Genomic DNA, 8510 nt, shown 5'->3' with positions numbered 1-8510 from the left:
GATGCCTGAAGGATGGCTGTTAGGTAATTATATTTTAGGGATGTTATGTTACAGTATTATTATAATTGTCAAACGTAGTTTATGTCATGCATTGTTATGATAGATTTAACTTAAAAAATAGTTAATTTTCATTGAAATTATCGTCTTTATCATCTTTGAAATGTTAATCCTTTTTAATTTTTTTCATAGGGGACGCTGGTTATTTCAGTAGAGAATGGTTATTCACACCCTATAACAATCCTCGAAGAAGATGTGAGGTGAAATTCAACGAGGCACACAGATCCACCAGAGGAATCATCGAGAGAGCATTTGGATTGTTAAAAATGCGCTTTCGTTGTCTTGACCACTCAGGTGGTGTCATGCAGTATGCTCCCGAGAAGGTTGCAAAAATTATTCTTGTATGCTGCATTCTGCATAACATTGCAATAAGAAGAGGAATTGAAATTGATGAAGATGATATATCATTTGAGAACTTCCCTGAGGTCATCTGTAATGATGCACCAACAAGACAGGCTATTAATGCCAAAAAATTTGTCGCAGAGAACTATTTTAAGGATTGATTTCATCAAAAGATTGTAATCACAGGACTTCTATTTTTTGGTCTTTTGAATAAAAAACTAAATTTTAACTTTCTGAATAAAATCTTTTTTTTTCATCATATACTTGTGTGATTTTGTATTTGTTTTTATTTTTATAAGTTAACAAATTATAATAAACGGTCACATTGGATATTGTTTTTTAATAAAACTTTAATTTTTATTTAAAACCAACATATTGCACAATAACTATATAAACCAAATAATCATAAAGATCTATAATTATATGACTGTCCTACATAACAAAAAAAACTACACTACACTATTGATAACTCTATTACACAATAAAATATATACATCAAACTTCATTTACATTTATCATTACTTGAGAATGGCAATAAATAATACAACTTTTTTATAATTGTATCCAAAGAATTTTCACAATTTAGCAAATATACAATAATGTTGCATAGAGACAGTAAATAACGCGATATTGAGAACATTTTGTGATTTGACACACCCATCTAGAAATTTGCTATGGGACCAGGGAGGATGAAGAGAATTGCACCTTTCACATCTGGGGAAATGATAATTCTAGTCTATGTAATGGACAGATATTTTCCCAAACGCTTAGGGGGTGTCCGGGGGGTCATTCAAGATGAAAGGGACAAAACTATCTATGAAATGATACGCAGAATGTATCGTGTATCAAAAATTAAAAGGACCAGGCGTCAATGTTTGAGACGATACAGTGATGTTAAACGTCGAGAACCACTATATTACCAATCTATTAGGAGCCTTTTAAGGACATGTAAGTTTATAACATTGTTATTCTTTTAAATAATAAATTCTATGCAAAGTTCATCATCAATATGAGAACTGAAATTATAAGTAGGTTTCAGTGTACCATATTGATCACTTTCATGTCCATAATGTTTCTTAATGGTATATTATTTTTTTTATTATTTTAAATTATAAATTCTATGCAAAGTCCATCCTCAATATGAGATCTGAAATTATAATTAGGTTTCAGTGTACCATAGTAATCACTTTCATGTCCATACTGTTTCTTACTGCTATATAATTTTGTTATTCTTTTACATTATAAATTCTATGCAAAGTTCATCATCAATATGAGAACTGAAAGAATAAATAGGTGTACCATATCACTTTCATGTCCATTTTAATTTAAAACAAATGGAAACACTATAAACATTCTAACACACGAAAATTGAAAACTTTATTAAATAACACATTTTAAATCTAAGAAACTTTAAACAAACATATGTACAAATTTTCTATTTCAGATAAGAAGAAAGAAAATATTTGTGGTGCTCCTCCTCCACGTTATGTAAGGCCTATTCTAAATTTGACACCTAGAAGTGAGGCTAGATCCCCACCCTTGCCACTGTCTTTGCTTGACAGACAATTGTCCCCACATAAAGGAGGTGTCAGGCGCCTAACTGTCGTTCATACACCTCAAGGTACAATAGAACATTGTACAATGGTTTACATATCTATAGTTATACAACTGTTAAATTTAATCATGATTAGCTTGTTGTGTTATTTACAGAAACCAATAAAAGTATGCAGAAAAAGAAGAAAACAAGGTTCACTAGAATAATACAAATATCTTCTACAGAAGGTATTTTTCTTATATTTTGTACCATTACCATTTTTCTACTTACAATTTTTTATATAGAATTCTTTATTAATCTTTCATAGATAGTGACAATGAAGCAAATAATGCTCCTGAAAGGATGTCATTAACTTCACCCTCAATTCAACTAGGTAATTGTTTATAAATTTTTTGATTTACTATATTATAGCTTATAGTCAAATCAATACCAAAAAATATACCTCCATTTCTAAATATATATTCCAGATGCAAGTAGTGAGAAAAACTCAACCAATATTTCTGATATTGATAACGACTGGGACATATCTATGGTTTCTAAATCTACACAGACAAGTAGATCTATGGATAATACCGCCTCTAACCAAAATGGTAATACAATTTTGTTACCTGCTTATAAATAATCTGTTTTTATTTTAAAGATGTTCTCATAATCCTTAATTTTTTTTTTTAATTTTTGTCCCTTCTCTAGATTCCAGTGCACCAGTTGTATCACAAGTTCAATCCTCTGTCTGTGAAGATATTAAACAAATAATGGATACTATAAAGAATTTAAATACACAGGTTCAGAATCTCTACAATACTTATGTAGTTGAAAACAGATAATCAATGATTGCATTTTAAATAAAAAAAAGTTTTTTTGTTTTTTTGGGGGTTTTTTTTTGAGGCCACCAAATTTGTCATTTTTTTGTATGTTAAAAAGTTTATTCAAAACCCCAAAAAATACTGTATTGGCCGTGAACACTACTTTCTATAATGCCATTTTGATTCAATTTTGTTAATATTTTGGATGTAATAAAAATTATAATTGTTTTACTTACATTTGTCTGTGTGTACAATACATTTCAAACCTGATTTTAAATAAATTTAAAAAATAAACAAGAAAATTAAATACAAACAGGATAAACTTTAATAAAAATATGTAAAAATAACAATATATTCTTTGTCAACAACAAAACAATAGTAATAACTTTAAAATTGTCCATAACAATGCACTAATTAAACCGTGGTCTTTTTGGCTCTGATGTCTATCTCTAATTAATTCTAACAAAGTTTGCATAGTGTTTTGAGCCATTCGCATGTTGTCTTCAGCTATTGTCAAGGCCCTGTTTATATGTAGGTTCCTTTCCCTGTCCATTTCTCTTTGCCAGTTAAAGATTTCACGGTCCAGTTCCAACCGTTGCTGGTTATAAGTGTCAAATCTTTCTAAATGTCCAGACAAAATTTCCTGGACCTGTCTACTGTCTGCTCTATATCCTCTGGCAAGATTTAACATTTCGTTAAGACCTGCATCTTCCAAAGGTGCCTGCTCTTGGACAATAGCTTGTGGTTGTTCCAATAGTTCAATTCCCTGTGCTTGAACTCCACGAAAAGGTGGTGAATTTGTATTTTCCTCATCACTACGGGGGTTTATAACAGGCTCATGTATGTCCAAATCCTGATCTTGTGCCATCTGTGTTAGGTCAGGAGTCAGGCTTCCACTTTCTGGCGATCTACCCTCTGGTGCTGGAACTGGAACAAGATTCAGAATCACCTCTCTTGATGAATCGTCCTCCTCGGCGATATCTAAAAAAAAAATAAAAAAAAATTAGCATTAATTTCCACAAAAAAAAATGCAGATCGAAATTTATTCAAACATTAATGGTTAGAGGGGTTACTATACAAGAGAAATTTATAGTGTCATGTTATACTTTCATGTTGGAATCTTACAATAAGATTAAATACCTTCCTTACTACAACTGTTTGCATATAAAATACATCAATCTCACAGTATTACAGTTTGAATAACTATCAAAGTTTAAATGGTTCAATTTAGTTTCTAACATAATTATTTGTCTTCTCATCCGATATTTACTTTAAAAAAGTAACTTACCATCAAAAAGTGGTGCTGATTCGGTCACCATGGCTCTGAAGAGACGTCCAACATCGGCTGTAAAAATTAAAATTAAACATTAATATCTAATTTATAAACAAAAATTTAGAAGGTGTATATATAAGTGGTTTAAAGATACATACCAGAGCTTCTTCCAACAGCTGTATCTGGTGTACTGCTCCTTACATCTGGAATAGTATCTGCAGACGATAGGCTGTGGCTGGTATTTGTAGTTGACCGTAAATATTGCCCATGTTGTTGTTGTCTTACGTTCTGAGGCTGAGAAGTTGAAGGACGTGGTCTCTCTGATGAAGAGGTAGATGGGGTATGGACAGATGCAGAGGTTGACGCTCTAACTGAACCACCTAGGAGTTAGTAAATACAAATTTAAATTAATACAATCAATAAAATTAAAAGTTTATGTGCAATTTATGAAATGATAATTAATAGTTAAATGTACTCCCATTATAACATTTTCTAACTATGATTTGTATCTTGCTTTAATATACACAAATTAAAAGGTCTCTAAAAACATCGTTCTCAAATGTTTCCAATAGAGAATACAATAAAAAAGAAATTACAATTAACTACTATTATCTAATTTGCTTCATTCGTTAGTTCTCCTTTGTTGAAGAAATAACAGCTAGCGAGTATTTCTAATATCAATATATGTTATTCAACAAAGAATATATAGAAAATAAAACAATTTAGATAATGAAAAAAAAAAATTAAAGGTGGGTTAAAATTGCATGCCCTTTCAAAATCAAACATTTGGGTTTCATTTTACTGTGCCATGTAGGCCTTATTTTTTTAAAATACATTAAGCAATATGAAAAAAAATTGAGCATATTAGATAATTTAAAATGTTTTTCATGCTCCATCATGAATGCTTTCCTTTTTCGTTCACTGGAACTTTAAAAAAATAGATACAGAGAGAAGTTATGTAAATCATAAATCTATTTTAAAGGAACAGTAAAGAAGAAATTGTACAATCAAGATTCCGTTAACAGAATCCAATTTTGTAAAACATGAACGTAAGAGAAACAATTTTGGAGCAGACAAGTAAACAATATAAATATTAATTTATAAATTATAATTACCACGAATATCGCTATCACAGTCATCGGTTATGCCCTCAATGACCTCCGTGCCAAGCCTCTGTAAAACTTTTCTTTCAAAGTCTGTCAAATCTGCAACATAAGGTTGTCCGCCTCCAGTACCTCGGGCATATTGCTTTTCTTTGGCAATTTTGGATTTAGTTTGACGCTTGATATCGTTGAACCTTTTTTTGCAGGACTCGATATCTTTTTTAGTGGGTCCTTGAGCACTCACTGCGTCACTAATTTTCTCCCAAATAATCTTCTTACGAGCGCCTGGGGTTTGCTTGACTCGACTACCATAAATATTGTCATAATATTCGAGTACTAGATCAACAAGTACAACATTCTGTTGATGCGAGAAGTTAGGGTTGCGAGTCTTCTTAGAAGTAGCGGAATCTCCGGAGCAAGCCATCTTGTCAAAGTGAATACCGAAAAGTAAATAAACAATATTCTAAGATTTCTGGGAAAATGCACATTCTTATACATGTCAGCAGCCAGATGTTGCCGCTTGTCTGGCGATTATGACACCTAGATCGTCACGTGGGTAAAGAACTAAACCAATCAGGTCGCAGACTGCTTCTTAACTTTGCTCTTTCGCGCCGAACGAAGCTTCAAAGTTATCAATAATCCGATTGTCTTCGACACACAATAGACGCGAAATTTTACGGCTTGGTTTTTAGTACATTCATGTAACGAAGTGCCATCCGCATGGTGCGAATGCCGGCGGGTTATTTCGATACGGTCTGTGCGAAAAAATTGACGCCTTAGTACATGGCGCCCATACTGTATATATGTCATGCTTGTACATATATACTGCATATACGTCATGCTTGTACATATATACTGTATATACATCATGCTTGTACATATATACTGTATATACGTCATGCCTGTACATATATACTGTATATAGGTCATGCTTGTACATATATACTGCATATACGTCATGCTTGTACATATATACTGTATATACGTCATGCTTGTACATATATACTGCATATACGTCATGCTTGTACATATATACTGTATATACATCATGCTTGTACATATATACTGTATATATGTCATGCTTGTACATATATACTGTATATAGGTCATGCTTGTACATATATACTGTATATACATCATGCTTGTACATATATACTGCATATACGTCATGCTTGTACATATATACTGTATATACATCATGCTTGTACATATATACTGTATATACGTCATGCTTGTACATATATACTGTATATAGGTCATGCTTGTACATATATACTGTATATACATCATGCTTGTACATATATACTGCATATACGTCATGCTTGTACATATATACTGTATATACGTCATGCTTGTACATATATAATGTTTATACGTCATGCTTGTACATATATACTGTATATACGTCATGGTTGTACATATATACTGTATATAGGTCATGCTTGTACATATATACTGTATATATGTCATGCTTGTACATATATACTGTATATATATCATGCTTTTACATATATACTGTAAATAGGTCATGCTTGTACATATATACTGTATATACGTCATGCTTGTACATATATACTGTATATAGGTCATGCTTGTACATATATACTGTATATGCATCATGCTTGTACATATATACTGCATATATGTCATGCTTGTACATATATACTGTATATATGTCATGCTTGTACATATATACTGCATATACGTCATGCTTGTACATATATACTGTATATACATCATGCTTGTACATATATACTGTATATACGTCATGCTTGTACATATATACTGTATATAGGTCATGCTTGTACATATATACTGTATATACATCATGCTTGTACATATATACTGCATATACGTCATGCTTGTACATATATACTGTATATACGTCATGCTTGTACATATATAATGTTTATACGTCATGCTTGTACATATATACTGTATATACGTCATGCTTGTACATATATACTGTATATAGGTCATGCTTGTACATATATACTGTATATATGTCATGCTTGTACATATATACTGTATATATATCATGCTTTTACATATATACTGTAAATACGTCATGCTTGTACATATATACTGTATATACGTCATGCTTGTACATATATACTGCATATATGTCATGCTTGTACATATATACTGTATATGTCATGCTTGTACATATATACTGTATATACGTCATGCTTGTACATATATACTGTATATATGTCATGCTTGTACATATATACTGCATATATGTCATGCTTGTACATATATACTGTATATACGTCATGCTTGTACATATATACTGTATATACGTCATGCTTGTACATATATACTGTATATAGGTCATGCTTGTACATATATACTGTATATACGTCATGCTTGTACATATATACTGTATATATGTCATGCTTGTACATATATACTGTATATACGTCATGCTTGTACATATATACTGTATATACGTCATGCTTGTACATATATACTGCATATACGTCATGCTTGTACATATATACTGTATATAGGTCATGCTTGTACATATATACTGTATATACGTCATGCTTGTACATATATACTGTATATATCCCTATGTACCCCTAATCTGCTGCCTCTAACACCGCCAACCCCTATATTATATTTATTAACCCCTAATCTGCCCCCCCCAACGTCGCCACCACCTACCTACAATTATTAACCCCTAATCTGCCGACCGGACCTCACCGCTACTATAATAAAGTTATTAACCCCTAATCCGCCTCACTCCCGCCTCAAAAACCCTATAATAAATAGTATTAACCCCTAATCTGCCCTCCCTAACATCGCCGACACCTAACTTCAAGTATTAACCCATAATCTGCCGACCGGACCTCGCCGCTACTCTATTAAATGTATTAACCCCTAAAGCTAAGTCTAACCCTAACACTAACACCCCCCTAAGTTAAATATAATTTTTATCTAACGAAATAAATAAACTCTTATTAAATAAATTAATCCTATTTAAAGCTAAATACTTACCTGTAAAATAAACCCTAATATAGCTACAATATAACGAATAATTATATCGTAGCTATTTTAGGATTAATATTTATTTTACAGGCAACTTTGTATTTATTTTAACTAGGTACAATAGCTATTAAATAGTTAATAACTATTTAATAGCTACCTAGTTAAAATAATTACAAAATTACCTGTAAAATAAATCCTAACCTAAGTTACAAATAAACCTAACACTACACTATCAATAAATTAATTAAATAAAATACCTACAAATAAATACAATGAAATAAACTAACTAAAGTACAAAAAATAAAAAAAGAACTAAGTTACAAAAAAATAAATAAATAATTTACAAACATTATAAAAATATTACAACAATTTTAAGCTAATTG

The 8510-nt window shown here is 31.3% G+C and overlaps 1 long non-coding RNA gene across 1 annotated transcript; it reads right to left on the bottom strand.

Annotated features, from left to right (window-relative positions):
- Nucleotides 1–3583: 3583 nt before the first annotated feature.
- Nucleotides 3584–4428, bottom strand: LOC128639640 (uncharacterized). Its single transcript, XR_008399238.1, has 3 exons — nucleotides 4189–4428; nucleotides 4046–4102; nucleotides 3584–3738 (listed from the first exon to the last, which is right to left on the bottom strand). It is a non-coding gene; the product is annotated as an uncharacterized LOC128639640 (long non-coding RNA).
- Nucleotides 4429–8510: the final 4082 nt, after the last annotated feature.

This window comes from Bombina bombina, chromosome 9 (assembly GCF_027579735.1).
Source record: "Bombina bombina isolate aBomBom1 chromosome 9, aBomBom1.pri, whole genome shotgun sequence".
NCBI lineage: Eukaryota > Metazoa > Chordata > Amphibia > Anura > Bombinatoridae > Bombina > Bombina bombina.
The sequence above is the reverse complement of the archived record's forward strand: the minus strand, read 5'-3'. Positions and strand labels throughout refer to the sequence as shown.